Below are 21120 nucleotides of genomic sequence, written 5' to 3'. Positions count from 1 at the left end.
GGAATATGATTTTAGACCTTTATAAAGTGATCGGGGCCCCCCTGAAAGAAAAATAAATTATGGCCATATCGTATTTTGTAATATAAAAATGATTTAAATATGCATTAGATACTTACAAACATACTATTTTTTGTTTTTGTCTCTGTAAAAATGTATTTTTTACTCTCTTTTTTTTCCGCTAATATACTACATTTTGTTTTTAGTATTTTTTTTGTGTGTTTAAGTTCCTGCAAAACTTAATTATAATGGAGTTAATCCATCTAAACGATAGAATATATTATTTTTATCCCTCCAATATTAGTGAATTAAAGGATTAAAATATATATTGCAATTTATTAGAGAGATCAATGTTCAGATTAACAAATTTTACAAAGACTAAAAAAAACAAGGAGGAACAAAATGGAGTATATTTGGGGAGAAATGTTAAGGTCACACTCTTTTTAATACTCTCTTTAACACTCATTCTTTTATTGTATGAAATACATGTGGGTTTCATTACTTTATATCGGTTCCGTTTTCAAAGTGCGAAATCACATGAGTGTTTAGAAAAAATATTGGAAAGAGAGTGTCTACATACTACAAAGGACAAACATATATTTACAGCTATATAAATTTATCGTGGGGCCTCCTAAGTTGTTTTGAAGAATTATAGATAGTTTATCCAACATTTAATGAAAACTAACCATATAAGTAACTTCGCAAGTGATATCCACAAGTTAATGTTTACTCCTCTAGCAAATTTACACGTGTCGTGTGATTAATTTTTATTAGATATTGAATAAATTAGCCACAATTCTTTAAAGGAACCTAGGAAGGAAAAAAAAACTTCATTTATATCTATACAATTACAAACAGTTAATTTGGTGTTTTGGTGGGAATCTGATACTGCACGTTGATTCGTGAAGGAAAACTTACTCTGGCAAAAGCCAAATCTTACTTAATATAAATCAAAGGTGGTCTGATTGGTGTTAAACCCTAACCCTAATTGCAGCCTAAACCCCACTTATGCATTTTTGATCTGTTTTTGGCGCCTTATGTCATTATTAATGACCCAACTAACTGCATTAATTATCTGGGTACCCAAATTCTTGCATATAGGATAGTATAGGCATGTAATTCCTGCTCACCTGTATTCATTAATGCGCAGCCAATAATTCCTCTCCTGTTAGTGTGCTCGATGTGTTAATGTACTAGGATAGTATAGGCATGCAAATTAAATACAGGGAGAATAGACTTGCAGCTATGAAACATCATTTATTACAATGTTTTTTACTGCATGCAGTTGGTCTTCTGCCAAAAAAAATCTTAAGAGGCGCCTGTGTAGGTAACATGGAGTACATAGATTCTAAATTACTTTGGTTATGCAGTTTGTCTTCTTAATCAATTTGGAGACTTTCTAGGATTTTTCTTGCCACACTCAGATCATCTAAAAACATCTCTTTTTTGTTTTGATAGCTACATCTCTTTTTTCTTAATGATGTCAGTGTTCTACTTCTTCATCATCCACCAAACTCTCTCCCCCTCTCTTACCCATACGGCAGTTTCTTTTTTTTTTTTTTTTTTGTGAAAGAATACGGCAGTTTCTTCTTCCTCTCCTCCCAGGCAATTTTCTTAAGTAGTTTTAGATTTCAATCTCTTCTAAATTTAGTTATGATTTTGTGCAAATTTGCTTAATCCTATGATTTTCTTGCTGAATTCAATTGTGCAGATAAGATTCAATTTGATTTCGGTTGATGGTTCCATTGACGATAACACATCAGTTTTTGTCTTTGATAACTTTGTTCTGATGCTGTTCTGTTTAAGGTGGGCTAGAACATGCATGTTTAAGTTGTAGTATTTTGATTGTTGTTCTGATTCTTTCATTTTGATTTGTGTTTAGGTTATAAACCTTGCTGCAATTTGTACTGCAGTTGATTACAATACACACCCTCTTGATAAAATTTTCAGCAATTTCATTGATGCACTTCCTGTAGTCGATTAAAGTTTGAATTTTTATGTGATTTGAAATCATGCCTCACAAAACCTCCAATCTCATGTTCTTCCTCTTTATCAGTACATCGATATGATATGATTTTCTACCTTTTCCTTACTTTCCAAGTACATAAGGTTTAGGGTTTAAGGAAACTGAGATTGTTTTTTGTAGGGATAAACCATACTTAAATTTTATTCCTCTCATTTTTCATATTTCTTTCATCTGTCATGACAGGAATTTCTGATTATTTGATTGGGGTTGTAGCAGTCTCATGGTTTTCAATATGGAATTAGATGGCAACTTTGGTAGTGTTGTTTTTGGACTTTAGGCTATAACTGTTGGATGTTTCTAGACAGATTTTTTTTTTGAAGAGGCTGTTTCTAGACAGAATTGAAACAATACTGTCAATTCTTTATGTGGCAGATGTCAACTTCAATTTTTCTGTTCACAAGCTTATTGTGGAAACATGATATAATAAATCCAAGCAATGGCAAAGAATATTTTTGAATTGTTAACCACCAAGGTGAGTAAACTGAACTATGACTTGGAGTGAAGCATGATTGTTTTTTAATTGATGTTTGTTTTTACTTTTTATTTTATTTTAAATTTATTGCATTTCTTTACTATTTAGGAAGTTAAAGTAGTTTATGTTCATGTCATACTTGAGCACTTAATTGGAGTTTGATGAAGATTTATTTAGACATTAAGGAGAATTGTGAAATTGATTTGTCGAAATTTGATTTATGATATGTCAAAGCTTATAGCAGTGCTGCCAGTGTGTGCTTTCAGCCTTAAAATTTTGATTAAACTACCTTTGAATGTTGTGTTAGTTTTAAAGAATGTAATTGTAGACCTAAGTTTCATTCATGTGATCTTTGTGTGGTTGACTTCTACAAGTTTCAAATGTGAAGCTATACATATGAGAGTTGTTGTCATAGGTGTGTATTCTTATCTCTTTCTTCAGATTTGATAATTTGGTCATTTACATGGTTTAATATTTTTTTTTGGATCTATTATGAGTATAGTGTTTTGGTTGATTGGCTTTGATTGATTCAAGTTCTGTTGGACACTTATTTTTTTTCTTCCTGTTATATTGACTGATTCAAGTTCTGTTTTTGCTTTAAGAATGTCTTCAAGTTCAACTGGAAGTTCAGAATCAGGTTGTTCTGTCTGTTGAATGAGACATGATTAGAAATTTGCAAAATCCAAAGACAACCGAGTACATTTCAGATTTGATATTTCTACGCAACTAGGCACAAATGGTGTAAATTATATATAGAAGAAGCAATTAGTCGCAACTGTTAACAACAATTACAGTCCCATTGATTTATATGCCACTGTATTTCCAATCAATAAGACTTACTGCAAGATTCATCACTGTTTTATATACAAACATGTTTGTTCATTCTATAAAACAAATTTCATGACCTTCAGTTCTAGGAAAACTTAGTGTGAAAGCAACATGATTTCCTATAAAGGTGATGATTAAAACATATGCATACAAAAATATTCATGTTTGTGGCATTGATCAATGATACATAATATTTTAGAATGCTATATTTTTCAAAATGCTTGAGTTGATTGTAATCAAAATATATTGAGCAATAGTTAATAACAAACCCGCGCGATAGCGCGGGTCAAGAGTCTAGTAAATGCTAAAATTCTGGTTTTTTTCTGCTTGCTTTTTTGTTATGATTTGGTTACTTTGGTAATCTTTTATATCTAATCCTAGCAAACATGTTTATCCTAATTGTCAAACCCTAATCCTAATTTTTTGGCTCCAAATCGTTCCAGCCGTTAGATGAATCTATGTTGATCTCCACATAATCCATTTGTTCCGATAAACACTTTCTTTCAATTTCAAGCCACAGGTGCATTGGTAACGTACACTTCACACCAATATTCTACTCCACTTTCCAATATTCTCCCACCACTACCGTCTCTGGAACTCTCTCTGTATTGCCTCCCTCCGTCGTCTCATCTTCCACGCCGTCAACTGCGGCGATCACGTTACAATCACTGTCGCCGTAGCACCTTCAACGAAGATGACACTGAATACTTCTCTTCATTAGCTTCATCCTTCGATAAATGGCAACCGAATCAAACCTCGAAACTGAATGTGAAATCGGAGAAGCCTTCCGATCTTCTGAACATGGCGGAGGTGGAGACAGAAGCGGAGGCGAAGAAGAAGGAAGAAGCCTTGGAGGAACTGAAGCGGTGAAGGATTTCCACGAGGAAGATGATTCGGTGAAGCGGTACTTATTTTCCCACAAAACGACATTCCTTAAAATACTCAAAGCATTCTCTTCCCCGCAACCTTCCATGGTAACGTCGCAACCCTTCTTTCTCTCCCAAATACTATTTTTTCATTGCTCTTATATCAAGATTTCGATTTTTATTCTCAGCACATAGGTTAGTTTCTTTAATTTCAATTGGGTTTCTCTCAATTTTATGTTTTGTTTGTTTATTTATTGTTTCATGATAACAAACAAAAACCCTTGATTTGTTTTTGTGTATTCCGATCTGAAGTTATGTTTTTTTGGATTTTTCACTTAGATTCGATCTGTGATATTGTTGCTTTATTATTGTTTTTGATTCCTTTATTGTCAAATAGTAACTTTTTTTTAACTGTTTTATTAAGAACTAGAATTTGAATGAATTATGAATCCCTATTTTGTCTCAATGTTACTTATAATCGAAATTTGTGTTTTCAACAGGTGCTTTTGTGTGTTCTAAGGTAGATGGTAGAAGATTGAATTGTGAACAACATGGTGAGTTTTGTTTAATCGTTGGTTATGTAATAATCTTGATTGAGTTGATTTTATGCTCATTTGGTACTTTGCATTCGAACAGTTTGATTCCATGCTCATTTGATTTTGTGCTTAAACTGAACATACGTGCTGGGAGATGTTCTGAACGAAAGCAGCAGATCACTATGGGACACAAGATGAAGTTGCGACTCACTAAGAAAAGGTGGGAATAAACCATGGTGTTTCTCTCCAAAACTTCTGTGAACTGATCATTTTCTTTTCTTTGTATTTTATTGCTTATTTCTATGCATATAGAACTTTTGTTCATAATAATACTGATCATGCTTAAATATGTTACTTGATTTCAATTGTTAAATGTGCTGTTACAAATACCAAAGAACTGCCAGAGTATTATTATGAATTGATTATCATAGAGTTGGAGTCTAATGGGTAAAATTACTCATTATATGCTTATCTTTTCAGTAGTAACATGTTTGTTGAAGATGCCACCAATTTGAAGTAAAGTGTGCCCCTTAGATACTACAAATGCCGCTTTTAGATCCTACATTTTTGTTATCAAGCCACTTATAGAATCTAGCTGAAAGAATTCTTGCTAAATTAGTTATTTTCTATCTTTTGTTGGTTTTCATTTATTTTCGAGAGTTTAATTTTATGATATGTCACAGCTAACATACATGTTTTTTATGAAACTTTTGATCAAACTACTTATGAATGCTGTGATTAGTTTTAATAAATTTGATTGTGCTTTTAGGATCGTTAATTTAATTTTGTAGAAGTTGTACAAACTGAGCCATAGGTGTTTTGTTTAAGATTAAAGATTTGAAAGCGTTTTTAATTTAAAAACCATCAGCAGGGCCATTTATATAGTTCTATGACCTCATTGACCTTTTTTTGATTAACTTGATGGGAACTTGCAGGAAAGAAGTCGATTTTAATTTTGCCATCTAACCTGATAAAATAGTCACCTATAAGCTTCATGAGAAAGGAATTACAAGTTTTCTATGCTCTTCTCCTCTCTCAGTTGCTGCTTTTCTTCATCTTCATCGCCTACAGTTCCGGCCACCTCACCGGAACTAGAAGAAGGTGTTGGCGGAGAGGAGTTTGTTAGTACTAGAAGAAGGAGGAGGAGTTTTGCGGTGGTAGTGAAAATGAAGGTGGTTTATGAAGCGAGCACGACACAATCCTTTTTTCCCTTCTCTTCCTACTCCTGATTCTGATTCTGACAATGACGAAGACAGTTTGGACTGTTCATGACCCATACGCTTCTTCCGATCTTCCGATGTCTGATTGCAGTGTAGAGAAGCATTTGCTATCATGACTTTATGGAGTACCTAAGCTGTAGCGGGTTTAACTTCTGTTTTGCTTCTGTAACTTCACTGGCCTTGAACTCGGTGGCAGATCCATAACTCAAAGTTGTAGTGGCCACCCATTTCGGTGACGATTCGATTTTGACCGTTAAGGTAATGCTTAAATCTGCTTCTCTTATGGTATTACATGGTTTGTTGTGAAATTGAGAGTAATGGAATCATTTGTTTTTGATTGGTTTGTTGATTTCACAATTTATGAATTTTCAAATTAGGGGTTGAGATATGAGTAATAACATTTGTTTATTTGATTTTTGGTTATTCGTTATCTAGTGAGTTTTTTAATTGTATTTGCTCACTCAATTTATACATGACCTATATGCATCTTTGAACCACCATAATCTAATTTGTTGATATATATATATATATATATGGGTTATGATAGAAGACACCTTTTGTGAAGGTGTCTTTTATCAAGTTACTCTATGAGCATTTCTTAAAAGACACCAACTACTTTTTATGAAGGTGTCTTTTATCTAAGTTATAACTAAAAAAGTGAAAATCACACCTTGAGGTGTGACTTGATAAAAGACACCACACTACTTTTTATGAAGGTGTCTTGTAACATATATATATATATATATATATATATATAGGGGAATGCTAACACACACACCTTAATTTTAGAAGGTGTGCATTAGCATCATACACATTTTGTTTTGGACATAAAATGCCCTTTTCTCTTTCTTTAATTAAGATCAAATGCATGACTCTTTGAGTAAATTTCTTTCCCACGGGTCCACATTCCACAGCCATTAATTTCTCTCTCTTCAAAAAGTTAGTTTCTCTTTCTCTCAATAAGTTTATTATTATAAAAAACAAAAATTCCAATTTAATTTTTCTCTCCAACACATAATCACTGCCGATTGAATTTCTGATACCAAATCATCCTTTTTGTAATTTTGTGATTTAAATAAATTTAGTAATGAAATGAATTATTGGAAGAAATATTGAGAACAAGGGCGATGGAAGGTGGAAAATTTGATCTGTTCAAGCTTGTCTATGCCACTGCCATAACATTGAAATTTTTGAGAAATATTTCCATTTCATTTCCTAATCTAATTTCACTCACTATACCTATATTTGAATTTGGCCAAAAAAATGCTTTAGCTTTTCGTTCATTGTTTTTGGTGTATTTTCAATTGAACATTTCATATGAACCAATTAATTAAAAAAAGAGAGAGAAGGAAAGACATTGAAGTAGACATTGAACTTGAAGCCTGCGATTTACCTGGGCAAGGTTTGTTCAAAGAAGCAATGTTTTTTGTTTTTATAATAAAAAACATGAAAAGGCAGCGATGATACCACTCGTTTGGCCTTCAAATACAAACAACCAATAAATGAGAGAAAGAGAAACTAACTTTTTGAAGAGAGAGAAATTAATGGCTGTAGAATGTGGACCCGTGGGAAAGAAATTTACTCAAAGAGTCATGCATTTGATCTTAATTAAAGAAAGAGAAAAGGGCATTTTATGTCCAAAACAAAATGTGTATGATGCTAATGCACACCTTCTAAAATTAAGGTGTGTGTGTATTAGCATTCCCCATATATATATATATATATATATATATATATATATGGTTTAGTTTTGGTAACTGTGATGCTGAACTTGATGCTGGCATGGTTTATGTTAAGCGTATACTACTGGAGAAATACTGTAGACCATTATCATTTTATTTCTGATATGCTATTTTCGAGTGCCATATCTTGCACAAACTATTCCCCAAACCAGTGTATGAAGTTGAAGTACAGTACTGATATATGTTAGCATGATTTAGGTTTATGTCATTGGAGAAGATGACATCTTGAAGGAGCTTGAGCTTGCTGGATATCAGTATGTTGGTGGGCCGGTATGTATTAAGTTTGTATATTTAAAAGCTTTACTACCTGTTCTTTTGTAAGTATTTAATTCTGATCACTTGGTAATGTGCAATACCATTTTATCATTTTTTTTAATCAGTTTGGAACGAAGTTTGAAACATTGCTCATTCTTTGATCATTGTATCATTTATGTTAGGTATTTCAGTTTGTCTCATTCTGTTTTTGTTAGGCAAATTCAACATTGTGAAGTTTGAAAGAAAAAGATACAATTGGTAGATCAAAGAAGAATTATATCATATCATAAATTTTAGGCTTTATGTGAAATTCGTGAAATTGATACCGAGAGGTCTGCAAAATTTAATGTAAAGTTTCTAAATCTTTTCTCTTAAAACTTTATGTCAACTATTTCTAAATCTTTGCTCTTTAAACTTTCTGTTTTTCTACTACTTTGTTAGTTTTTTCATCTATTTCTTGCTTCATTTCCTCTATTTCATGTTTCTTATTGAGTATCAACCTATTTTTGTTAAATTATGCATTAGCCTTAGTTGACATAACTCCAAAATATACGCTTATAGAATATTTGTTTCTTTATTTTCATATTCAGATGTTTGTGCTTAACTATTCAGAGCTGGTTCAAGGTAATTTTCGGCATAATTTGGAGCGAGGTCGAGGCAATTTTCTGCATAATTTAGAGCTGGTTTTCGGCATTTGGACTAATGCAATGCAGCAGCTGTGTTTTGGTACTGCACCTGCTACGTAGCGGAGTTTTTTCCTCCCTACGTTCTGATTTGTCTCTGTGTTCCAGCTGCAACATATCGGTTTTATTTTCTTCTCTTTTCCTTGGTCTTCAAGTGTTTTGGCTAAAAAAAATAATAATGTCTTTTTAACTGACTGTTTATATTGGTGTCCTACTGCTTTTTCAGAATAGGTTGTTGTAGTTTGGCTCTTTAGTGTAGTTGATTTTGGTTTGTTTTCTTTGGGATGGTTTCCTATGTTCTCTTGGTTCTTATTTCCTTGGGTTTCTTTTACTGCTACTACATAACTACTGTATTTAATGTTGTCTTTTTATAATGTTCATTTGAATTTTATGTAGTCTCAAAACTATAGGTAATCCTCACAAAAATAAGTTATGAACCTTAGTGGATTAGTTGTTGTGAGCAGCATGTCAAGTGAGCAAATTTAAGACATAGTACATGATCATTGAAGAACTGCTACCACATAAACTCTTGAAATGAACCTTACCCTGTTTGACAAGTTGTTCCGACTTAAGGCCAGCCATTAAGTGGCAGAAGATCTTGGAAGGTCTTCCACTACTAAAGATGGTTCTTAATCGAGTCATCTTGGTAGTGACCGATGGTCTCAACAAAGAGCTCTGTGTCGGAGCACATTTGTCTCTAAGAATTGGAGAGCCGACCTGCAATACATGGTCCTCAAAGTGTTACTTTCTTTGTTAAATTTATTGTATGTTGTGGTTGATATTTTTTGGTTCTATTATGGGCATAGTGTGTATTTTGGTTCATTGGCTTTGATTGATTTAGAGTAAACCGCAATTTTTCTCCTTGAATGTGTTATGCGATATCATTATAGTCCATATTTGTATCAAAATTGCAAACAGATCCTCAAAAGGTATATGCTTATATTGTTCTGATCATATGTTTCACAATGTTTACATTGATGCTACCGACAATGTTTTTTTCTTTTTAATATTCAGATTCAACGTTCCAGTTATTGTAATGGAAAGAAACAGGATCTGCCACATTTATGGTGAAAAAAATAGGGAAGGAACTTAGATTATATTGATTCTATTGAGAGTATTCATAGGGATTTTGTGACTTTAAAATGATACAGGTTAGTGAGGGATTAGAATAGTCTTTTTGGAGTATGAAGAAACCAATGTAAGAAGCAATTGCCTTAAAGAATCTGATTGAATTTATGCAAAATCACAGTTATGTGTCTTTTGACAATTCTATGACATATCTATTGATCTCATATAAACACTTTCATTATTTATTTTTGCAGGTTATGTGGTTATGCAGTAGCCAAATTCAATATTGTGAAGCTTGAAAGAAGAATGATTATGCAGCTTGAAAGAAAAAGTTTACACTTAAAAGATCTATGAAGAATTATATCAGAATTTTTATGCTTTACATAAAATTTGGGAGATTGATATTTGAGATTTCAAAAGTTTTATGTAAACTAAAGTTCCTTACTCTAAAGTCATTAATCATGTAAACTTGATTTGGATTCCAAGTTAGTTGAATTTTTTTCAATTTTGTCAACAGTTGAACCCATCAATCTGGATGTTGGCCTCCCTATTATTAGAGAAAAAAAACATCATTGATAAATAAGTGTTTGAGCTGAAATAGCACAATAATTCTTTTTGTTTTGTCTTGAGTATGATTCAATTGAAAAGAGAGTGACCCCATTGCCTTTAATTATTTGAAATATAAGTGGTGAATTGAAAAGAGGATAGATTTATTTGTGATTATCTTAGTGAAATAAATTTACATAACATTTTCATGCTTAATTTGCTGCTGTATATAATTCCTAATGAACATCAATATTTTGTATCTGATGTCATTGCGCTTACATTTCAATAGATATCCATTTCGGAAATATACAATATTCTTTATGTTTAGAAGTTCAATAAAAATAAAAAATACAGATTGAGATATGCTCATTTTGATAAAACACACGAACATGGAAAAGGTTATTTAATAGAACAGATTAATATAAAGACATATCTAAAGAGTTTTTTACATAGTCTTCATAATATATCACAGCCGCTATTTTTAATCTATTGCAAGATGATATTGTGAACTATATATGACCTGTGCGGCAGCACGGGTGGGAGATCTAGTCTTTTATATTTGTACGTCATTTTAGCTACAAACCATAAGATATATGTCATGTAACGCATGCATACATGTGGGTTCTGCCACTTAACATAAAAGGAAGAGGATAGGATATCATCTATCTATATTTGTATAGTGACAAAAAAGAGAATTGAGAAGTATCTCTCATTCTTAAATGTTTAAAAAGATTTAGTTATAAAGTTAAACTGATTGATGATGATGAGTTCAATTTCTTACCGAAATAAGTTTGGGTAATGTTTAACCGATCTTTAAATTGTTAAAGCTATTTGCATTAAAAATCCGAGGATTAAACAAGAAAAAAGAAGTTTCTTGATTTCATAGGTATATTTTTGGCTTAATTGCAGTTTTGGTCCTCTTATTTTCAAAATTTCTCAATTTTGGTCCCCTTATTTCTAAATCAGCAATTTTAGTCCTCCTATTTTGTGAAATTCAGAAATTAAACTCATCCCTTGCCACTTGTGCTGACGTGGTGCATTAATATATGATGTGGCATTTTCTATTTTAAATAATTAGTGCCACGTCAGAATATATTTAAAATAAAAACAGTATTATATTGTTAATTATAACATTATATTTTTAATTATTGTTATGCAGATAATTAAAATAATGGATAAGTGTTATTGAAAAAGCCAAACGCAGAAACATCAAAACTAGAAACGTGAAAACACAGAACCGAACAAGAACCCTAAAATGCCAACACTCCATTCTTTCGATTCTGGAACCTAAATCACGTTTCTAATTCTTCGATTTTGAAACCCAAAACTTATATTCTTCATCATCGAATTGTTTTTTCTCAAGTTGTTCTTCATCGATAACTTTCATTTTTCTGCGAATCATCATATATTCACCGTGTTCTGCTAACCATGAACTCATTTTCCGTGATAAATTCATCTATGAAGGCGAAGGTGGTGGAGAAAGGAGAAGGGGGTCGAGATGCATCTCTGTATTCAAGGTTTGTGTATATTTTCTCTTTTGACCCAATATGGTGTAGTTAAGGTGTGTATTCATAAAAGTTCCATAACAAATAAAAATTGTGAAATTTCGTTACTAATTTACAGTAGCTATCGTGATGTTTATTAGCAAATTTTGTTACTAATTTTGTATCTCTAGTTTAGGGTTTGCAAATAAAAATTGTGATGTTTATTTACAAATAGAAATTGTGAAATTTTGTTACTAATTTACAGTAGCTATTGAGATATTCATAAAACTCCTTCACAGTAGCTATTGTGATATGTTCTTGCTACTGATTTATGTTATGTTCTTGCTATTGTGATATTCATAAAACTCCTTTACAGTAGCTATTTTGATTTTGGTTTTTTATGCTGCTGATTTTGATATGTTCTTGCTACTGATTTTATGGTACTGATTTTTTATGCTACTGATTTTCTATCTCTAGTTTATGCTACTAATTTTTTATGCTTGTTTGTATGTTCTTTATGTGTATAGGCCATCGCAAAGGCAGGTCATATTACGTATATATCATGGTGGGTTGTTCATGGAATCGCCTAGCAACATCTATGTTGGTGGTAAAATGGAAGAAATGAATTGTGGTTGGGATGTCGATGTCGTGTCCTACATGCATATTTCAAAACTGATTGAAAGTCTAGGGTATAGTGATTTCAGAAGCACCTCAACCTCGAGGATCACAAGCATAAGTCGTTAGATAGTTTTGGTTTTAGATAGTTAAGCATACATGATATCCCTTATTTTTTAATGGCAGTGTTATGCCTATTTTTGAATTTTTTTCTCTATTTTATAAGCGCATATTTGTTTGTTTGTTTTATATATATATTCTCTAATTTTTTTGATATTTATTGAAATTTTTCTGGTTTTTTCCTGATTTTTGTAGCATTTATCTGATTTTTTTGGTATTAATTAGAATATTTATTTTCTGATATTTATTGAAATTTTCTAGTATTTTTCTGATTTTTGTAGCATTTATCTGATTTTTTTTTTGGTATTTATTACAATATTTATGGTATTTTTATGATTTTCAGGCATTTATCTGGTTTTACTGGATTTTATTGCTTTACTTTTTTTTTTTTGGTTTTTTAGGATTATTTTTCTGGTCTAAAATTAGTTTTTTCAAAAAAATTCCTGATTTTGCTCAAATAAAAAAAAGGGTTAATATGTCTTTGCCCCCCTGTAATATAGGCGAGTTCCGGTTTTCCCCCTGTAAAAAAGATTCTTTCGATTCCAACCCTGTAATATAAAGATTCCGTCGAAAACCCCCCTGAGCACATTTGAGACCCCCCAGCTGATGACGTGGCGTGACGTGGCGCGCTGAGTCACCCTTGTCTGCTGACGTGGCTTGCTGACTGTATAATTAATTTTATTTTTTATTTTTTTTATAGGGTACACGTGGCATTTGTAATTTTTTTTATGTCTTTACCCCCCTGTAATTTAGGCGAATTCCAGTTTTACCCCCTGTAAAAATTTTAAAAATAAAAAATAAAATATGGAAAATTTAAAAAATAATTATTTTTTTAAAAAAATGCTGGAAAATTAATAAAAATTGAAAATAATGAAAAAATACAAAAAAATTAAAAATCTGGAAAAAAATTTCGCATGACATGTGTGTATATACATACCACATCATTAAATCATTTTAATAATAAAAATTAAAAACTGAAATTTTTTTAAAAATAACAAAAAATCAGATTATTTTTTTAAAAAAATAAAAGATTGATTTTATTTTAAATTTTAAAAATAACAAAAAATCAGATTATTTTTTTCGAAAAATAAAATAAAAAAGCAGAAAAGACAACTAGATTTTTTTTGAAATTTAAAAAATTGTAAAAAAGTTCGGATTTTTTTTGAAATTTAGAAGATATTTAAAAATACTGAAATTTAATTTTCAAAATAAAAAAGTTTAGATTTTTTTGCGAAATAAAAAAACTGGAAAATATTTTAAATTTTAAAAATCTGGATATATTTGTTTTTAAAATCCAATTACAATATGAAAATTAAATTTAAAAAATCATATAATCTGAAGAAAAAAATTGATTTTAGTTTAATTAAAAATTTAGAAAAAAAATCTGAGAAGCTTGAATTACATAGAAATATTTTTGTAAAAAGAATTATTAATGCGTGTAAAATTTTAAAAAGTGTCCGCTTACACTCAGGTTCATCGAGCTCGAAAGAGCTTTATGCTTGCTGCTTGAGCAGGGAGTTGTTGGCACTTGGGTTTGTTATTGTGTTGGCAGTCAATCCATTCGCTAAAATTAAATCCTAATTGTTTTTGACAAATGTTCACTGTTCATATTTTTTTTTGTAATCTGGTTTCGTTCCCGTACGCGGGTTCGCTATGTTATGCTCATGATTAGTGAATTTTTGTTAGGATATTTTAGGACTGTTTCGCTTGGTCTGATTTATAATGATGTATGCCCGTTTTGGGTTTTACTTGGGTTAGGTTTTATGTCCCCCCAGTCTCTGTATCTCTCTCTCTTTTTTTTAATGTATTTTTCTTTTTACTTAATTTTTTTTTTAAAAAGTGTCTTATTTAAGAGACATTAAAATTTAAAAAGTGAGTACCTCAAGTTGCTCTTTCAATGTCTTTTGAGCTTCGCAAAAAAATCTAAACTTTTTTATTTTGAAAATTAAATTCCAGTATTTTTAAATATCTTCTAAATTCCAAAAAAAATCCGAACTTTTTTATAATTTTTAAAATTTCAAAAAAAATCTATTTTTTCATTTTATTAATTTTTTAAATGTTTTTGGAATTTTTTCATTATTTTCAATTTTTATTAATTTTCCAGAATTTTTTAAAAAAATAATTATTTTTTTAAATTTTCCAGATTTTATTTTTTATTTTTAAAATTTTTACAGGGGGTAAAACTGGAACTCGCCTAAATTACAGGGGGGTAAAGACATAAAAAAAATTACAAATGCCACGTGTACCTTATAAAAAAATTTAAAAAAAATTAATTATACAGTCAGCAAGCCACGTCAGCAGACAAGGGTGACTCAGCGCGCCACGTCACGACACGTCATCAGCTGGGGGGTCTCAAATGTGCTCAGGGGGGTTTTCGACGGAATCTTTATATTACAGGGTTGGAATCGAAAGAATCTTTTTTACAGGGGGGAAAACCGGAACTCGCCTATATTACAGGGGGGTAAAGACATATTAACCCTAAAAAAAATCCTGATTTTTAACTTTTTTTTCTAAAAAATACTGTTATTTTTTACGTTTTTTAAAAATTAAAAGTTATTTATTTAGTAAAATTATTTAGATTTTTAAATATATTTTCATGTGGCGCTGATTATTTAAAATAGAAAATGCCACATCATATATTAATGCGCCACATCAGCACAAGTGGCAAGGGATGAGTTTAATTTCTGAATTTTACAAAATCGGGGAACTAAAATTGCTGATTTAGAAATAGGGGAACCAAAATTGAGAAATTTTGAAAATAAAGGGACCAAAACTGCAATTAAGCCTATATTTTTCTATGTCATTGAATTGTTGAGTATACAACCACACACAAACTTATTTTATTAATAGTAAAAATAAAATACAACAATTTTATTAAAAAAAATTACATTAATTAAACCACCCCTTTACATATGATCTCATTTGCAGGGTGGTTAAAATATAAAAAAATACAAATTATATAAGAAACACTTATAGCCCACGTAGAAAACCGTGAGAATACAAATAGACGAAGTGTAAAATCAAATACCATACAAGAAAAAATATAAAATACCCCATGTAACCCATAATATAAAATACCTCATGTAACCCATAAAAAAGTATTTTGCACCAGTACCTATTTTCGTGTTCTATGGCTTCTTTAGTCAACCTTCTAAACTCATACGTAAACTAGAAGCCCCCTAGTGCAATTATACCTACTATTATCAGGGCCGGATCTGTGTGAGGCTGAGTGTGGCTATTGCCACACCAGCCCGACCCATTCTTTTTTTATTTTTTATATGCAGAGCATAATTTTTTTTTCTTGAAATATACAGAGCATAATTATATAATATATATGTTCTATTTTGAAACATAATGTGACATTATTCTTTGGTCTAGTGGCGCGACATTTGTGTTTCTGTTTGTGTTTGGTTGTTGTCGGTTCAACTTTTAACTTTTGCGTTTTTTGATAATTTTTTCATGTTAATATAAACAATATAAAAAAATAAATTTACTTGTAAAAATAAACTTAGTGAGAGTCGAACTTGTGAATTCCAAACAAATTGACTTGATTATCTTCCAATAAGCTATAATGCTTGCAATGTTTTTTTTTTTTTGCAACTTTTATATATATATATATATATATATATATATATATATATATATAAGGGGCATATCACATGAGAATGAGTATCTTATGTGAGAATGGTGAGAATAAATTACAGCCGTCAGATTAAGAGCAATGGATGAGATTAAAACATCACTTAATGACTCATGTGCCAAGCATGTGACCAATTTTCTCCCTCTTTTCCAATGTTCACGCGCTTCCTTCATTCATGTGTGTTACTGGTTTTCTTCTCCCTCTTCTGGGTTTGCAATTCCATCTTTCCCTGATTCTTCGTATACCATCTTTCATCCCCTTTTGAGAATTTCCATCTAATTTCTTCTAATTACTTGACTTCTCTTTAGGATTTAGGGATTGGATTTTTTTTCTATTTCAATTTCAATCTCCAATCAATTTGTCATGCGTTTCAATTTCATCTTCAATCAATCTGCCACAATCTCGATTTTGATTTTGATGGTTCTGTTGCAAGTAGACAATAACCCTATGACCATTTGCTTTCAACAAAAAAATAATAATAACCCTATCACCATTTGAAGGAAGAAAGACAGAAAGAAATTAACAATTTAAAACGTTTGAAGGAAGGAATAAATAATAATAACCCTATCAAAAACAAATAAACAATTGTTACATGTTATCAATGTTTGAGGGAAGGAACAACAAACGTGAAGCAGTACTGAGGTGTGTATATATATATATATACCTCACATAAGATACCTATTCTCATGTGATATGCCCCCTATATATATATATATATATATATATATATATATATATATATATATATATATATATATATATATATATATATATATATATATCAAGTGAGAGCACTTCTTAAAATGAGAGATGAGAAGGTTAAATAATGACCTTTAGATCAATCTTTAATGTGACCTTTAGGTCATTATTAAACCCTCTCTACCACCGAGAAAGGAAAGTCACACGACAATAAATGGTAGCAAAATTAAGGGTTGAAACAACAACAAAATTCGGAACCCATTAAGGAGGCAATGGCCTCAAATCGTTTTTTTCTTTTCTCTAAAATCAATGGAATGAGGTCCACTGACACCAGCAGCGGTTATGGAGCTGCATCGACCTTTCCCGTTCCTCCGAAGAAACAATGGAGGTATGGAGGAGAGTTAGATTCTGACAATGGAGTCTTGGCGTGACTTGGTTTCACACGAATTTGCAGATGTTATGTTGTGAAAAAAGTTCAATGGTACAATTAGAAGCATCGAAAGACTCAACCAAGGGTTTCAGAAACCAAAAACATAAGCGTGTGAAGAGAAAGAAGATGGAAGAGCAGTACATGTACTTCTTATTATCTCAACCGTTGATATTAATATAATTTAATCTAATGGTTAGCATTTAATCCTCTCATCTCTCATTTCAAAAGTCCTCTCACTTGAATATGCATATGTGTGTGTGTGTGTGTGGCGCGCGCGTGCGTGTGCGTGAATGTGTGCGCGTGCGCGCGCACGAGTTCTAAGATAAGATTTTGTAACTTACGTTGTGCATTATCTATTAATATTTATTTCTCCGAAAAATTTAGTCTTACTTCCTTCAAAAAAAATAATTAGCCCCACAAATAATTCAATCTCAGATCCGCCCCTGACTATTATTAACATATTTTGCTTATCTACATATAGGCATGGCAACAAAACCCATACCCGTGGTTACCCGCCCGAACCAAACCCAATTTGACGGGTTTTCCCCATTTTGACTGGGTTTGGGTATGGGTTTGGGCTTTCCCCGATTTCAAAACACGGGTATAGGATGGATAACGGCTATATAGGTACCCACCCCAAACCCATACCCAAACCCGTCCCAAATGCAGAAAATTACTTTATGTTGATATGCCATGTTATTTTGTTTGATAAATGTCGTGTTGTAAAAACTACCATTGATATTTAAATGAGCAACTAAATCAATCGGTCTAACAAATGTTAAAGTAAGTGTATTGCTTGATAATGCATTACAACATTTCTCTAGGAGTTGCAAAAAAACTTCTATTTTTATTAAAAAAATTATTCAGTGCGGGGACAGGGATGAGGCGGGGATACCCGAACCCGTCGGGGATGGGGATGGAGTTCAATTTCTCATCCCCGTTGGGTATGGGTAGGGTAACGGGTAAGCATATGAGAATCGGGTATGGGGACGGGGAATGTAAAACCCGTCCCCACCCCGCCCCATTGCCATGCCTATCTACATATCTATCTATATTGTTATCCGTTTGTGGTAATGCTGCTAAAGCAGCTATAATACCGATCCCCATCATATAAGTACTTGATGATTTTGCTAATCGTTTTACACTTTCCAATTTCCTTTGATTGATGTTGATGTCCATATCTCTACACACAAATAAATAAACACGAAGAAGAAGAATAAGCTCAATGGATTTGGTTACGTATCAATTAGACGTAATTGTTTCCTTTAAAAAAAAAACATTGAATAAACATTGGTTCAGTATAAAATGGACTTGTAACAAAATTAGTTCATCATGGACCAATTTTTTTTTTCCACCGTTTGATTATGTTATCTACAAATCTTATCATGGTCCACTCTTACAAAAACCAACCCCAAACTTTATCTTTCTCATTGCTCTCTCTCTCTCTACTCTTTATTCTAACTATGCAAAAATAAAACTGCAATCTTTCTTCTCATCTCCCCCTCTAAATCCAATGGTTACTCATTTGTGGTTAACCAAAGCTTAATCCGATACAACTCATTATCATGAATAATTTTGGTATTATGCTTCATCCTTTATATATATATCTTACTGTTTTGCTGAATTTTTTAAAATTGAATTTAAACATTTAAACATTAATTTCTGGAATAAGCTAACATCAAGTAAACTGGTAAAATTGTTGAAAGTTAGATTGCAACCATTTGTTGGATTTTATTGTCCCTTTGATTTTGATAGATTCTTTTTAGAATCTACAAGTTTTCCAGAAGAAGAAAAAAAAACAAGAACAAAAAAATAAATGACATTGAATCAAGAATTTAAATGCAACCAGATTCTTTTAAAGATGTTTATAGGTTTCGATTCAAGAGTTTAAGGTTTCGATTCAAGAGTTTAAAAGTGAAGCAAATTTTGTTTAAAAGTGAAGCAAATTTTTCTTAAGATGTTTTTATAGGTTTATGAGTAAAATAAAACGTAAAAACATGACTTATTATGAAGAAAAGAGAAGAAAAATATTTACTGATTTGAAAGTAGAATGATGTTGGTAAGTATTGTTGTGGATAATGGGGTGAAAACGATTGAGAGAAGGCAAGAGCAAATTTTAGAGTAAAGAAAATAATTTGATGTGTAGGGTGTATTATATTATTTTGCTTACAAATTAATCCAATGGCCATAAATTTTGGTCCATTATGGACCAATACTTAGACAGGTCCAAACTAAACGGCACCATAAACATTACCTTCACTTGTTTTTTCTTTTTTCTTTTTGAAGGATTGGATTTCACTTGTTACGGCCTTTCAGCTGCGAGTCTTATCAAATTTACTTGGAAGATTTCTTTTGCTTGAGAGGACCCTGTATATGAAAAGAGAGAATTTCTTCACTTGTTATTTTTTGTTTTTGAAGGATTGGATTTCACTTGTTATGGCCTTTCAGCTATGAGAATTATCAAATTCACTTGGAGGATTTCTTTTGCTTGAGAGGACCCTGTATATGAAAAGAGAGAATTTCTTCAGTTGTTTTTTTTTTTTTGTTTTTGAAGGATTGGATTTCACTTGTTATGGCCTTTCAGCTGTGAGAATTATCAAATTCACTTGGAGGATTTCTTTTGCTTGAGAGCACCCTGTATATGAAAAGAGAGAATTTCTTCACTTGTTTTTTTTTGTTTTTGAAGGATTGGATTTCACTTGTTATGACCTTTCAGCTGTGAGAATTATCAAATTCACTTGGAGGATTTCTTTTACTTGAGAGCACCCTGTATATATAGGAAAAAAATTGCGTGTGACGTGTGACAAGAAAGCCTTAAACACGTTAACAAAGTGTGTAGGGCAACAAAACTTTGTTATTCACGCGTTTACGAAAGCCTTGAGTACACTTTACGTGAGGAAAAGACGAAAGTGAGTGAAAGCTACACGTTTACGTGAGCCAGTGCAAGAATTGGGAAGATGGAAAGAAAAGGGGAAATGAGAACTGCTAGTGTAAAAAGCTCTGACACTCTATGAATATCGGAAATTAAAATATTCCAGAATTTTTATAAAATCATTTTTGAAATTAAAATATCGGAAAAAAAATCTTTTCTAAAATAATTAGAAAATATATTTCAAAGAAGAACAACTTCTTCCATGGACCACTATGGTCATATGTTCCATGATGAACTAAAAATTTTAGATGGTGATAAATCTATGTCTTACAGTAATATGGTAGACCATCTGTACCAAATTTTTTCTCATCCCACTTTATCAATTTTTGTTTAGAAATGCTAGGGTCACACCCACTAACACTCTCTTTTAACACATCCAATTAAAATTAGCCATGTCTCCCACTTTTTTATTTCAATTAACTTGAAACCTGTTCAACCTATTTCTAAACATTTTGATTTTTTTTTAATATTTTAATTTAACAGTTGGAGGGAGAAATAGAAGAAGAGAGAGAAGAGGTAGTGAAACAAAAACTTCACGTCTAAATATTTTCAATTCAGCATAACTACAAGGAAAAAATGGAAATTGAAGAAGATCTGTGCTGTTTTCATAATTTCACTCGAACAGTACACTCTTTTCCATATGCAGTTCACATATAACTCAGATCGGATGTGTTTGTTTTCAAAAATTCGATTTAGCTTCTTTTTTGTTTCTCTGTTTGTTTTTCTTTCCTTAAATTCCATTTAGCTTCTTGTTTCAAAAATACAATTTAACTTCCATTTAGCTTCTTATTTAATTCAGCATCAAAAGATATAGTCGTGGAGAGAGAACGCCGTCCTTTGGAGAGGAAAGAAAAACAAACAGAGAAAAAATGGAAATTGAAGAAGGGAAATTGAAGAAGATGGTGTTGTTTCTCACTACCTCTTCTCTCTCTTCTTCCATTTCTCTCTCCGTCTAGGAAAT

At 31.6% G+C, this 21120-nt stretch overlaps 3 long non-coding RNA genes across 5 annotated transcripts; 2 read left to right on the top strand and 1 right to left on the bottom strand.

The window, feature by feature from the left end:
* The first annotated feature begins 1410 nt into the window (after positions 1 to 1410).
* LOC146901219 (uncharacterized) lies at positions 1411 to 3417 on the top strand. The gene is made up of 4 exons (XR_015021496.1): positions 1411 to 1602; positions 1709 to 1803; positions 2207 to 2495; positions 3098 to 3417. It is a non-coding gene; the product is annotated as an uncharacterized LOC146901219 (long non-coding RNA).
* A 411-nt stretch (positions 3418 to 3828) lies between these two features.
* On the top strand, positions 3829 to 10207 carry LOC146901218 (uncharacterized). Of its 3 annotated transcripts, none has more exons than XR_015021495.1 (8): positions 3829 to 4297; positions 4690 to 4743; positions 4826 to 4945; positions 5661 to 6203; positions 7886 to 7957; positions 8158 to 8290; positions 8533 to 8668; positions 9948 to 10207. It is a non-coding gene; the product is annotated as an uncharacterized LOC146901218 (long non-coding RNA). The 3 variants fall into 3 exon arrangements; XR_015021494.1 differs by having other exon boundaries at positions 8533 to 9776; XR_015021493.1 differs by having other exon boundaries at positions 8533 to 9823.
* Positions 10208 to 17514: 7307 nt separating this feature from the next.
* On the bottom strand, positions 17515 to 19996 carry LOC146901217 (uncharacterized). Its single transcript, XR_015022992.1, has 2 exons — positions 19482 to 19996; positions 17515 to 18410 (listed from the first exon to the last, which is right to left on the bottom strand). It is a non-coding gene; the product is annotated as an uncharacterized LOC146901217 (long non-coding RNA).
* Positions 19997 to 21120: the final 1124 nt, after the last annotated feature.

This window comes from Medicago sativa, chromosome 8 (assembly GCF_051527215.1).
Source record: "Medicago sativa cultivar Bolivia chromosome 8, Bolivia_mono, whole genome shotgun sequence".
Taxonomy (NCBI): Eukaryota; Viridiplantae; Streptophyta; class Magnoliopsida; order Fabales; family Fabaceae; genus Medicago; species Medicago sativa.
The sequence above is the reverse complement of the archived record's forward strand: the minus strand, read 5'-3'. Positions and strand labels throughout refer to the sequence as shown.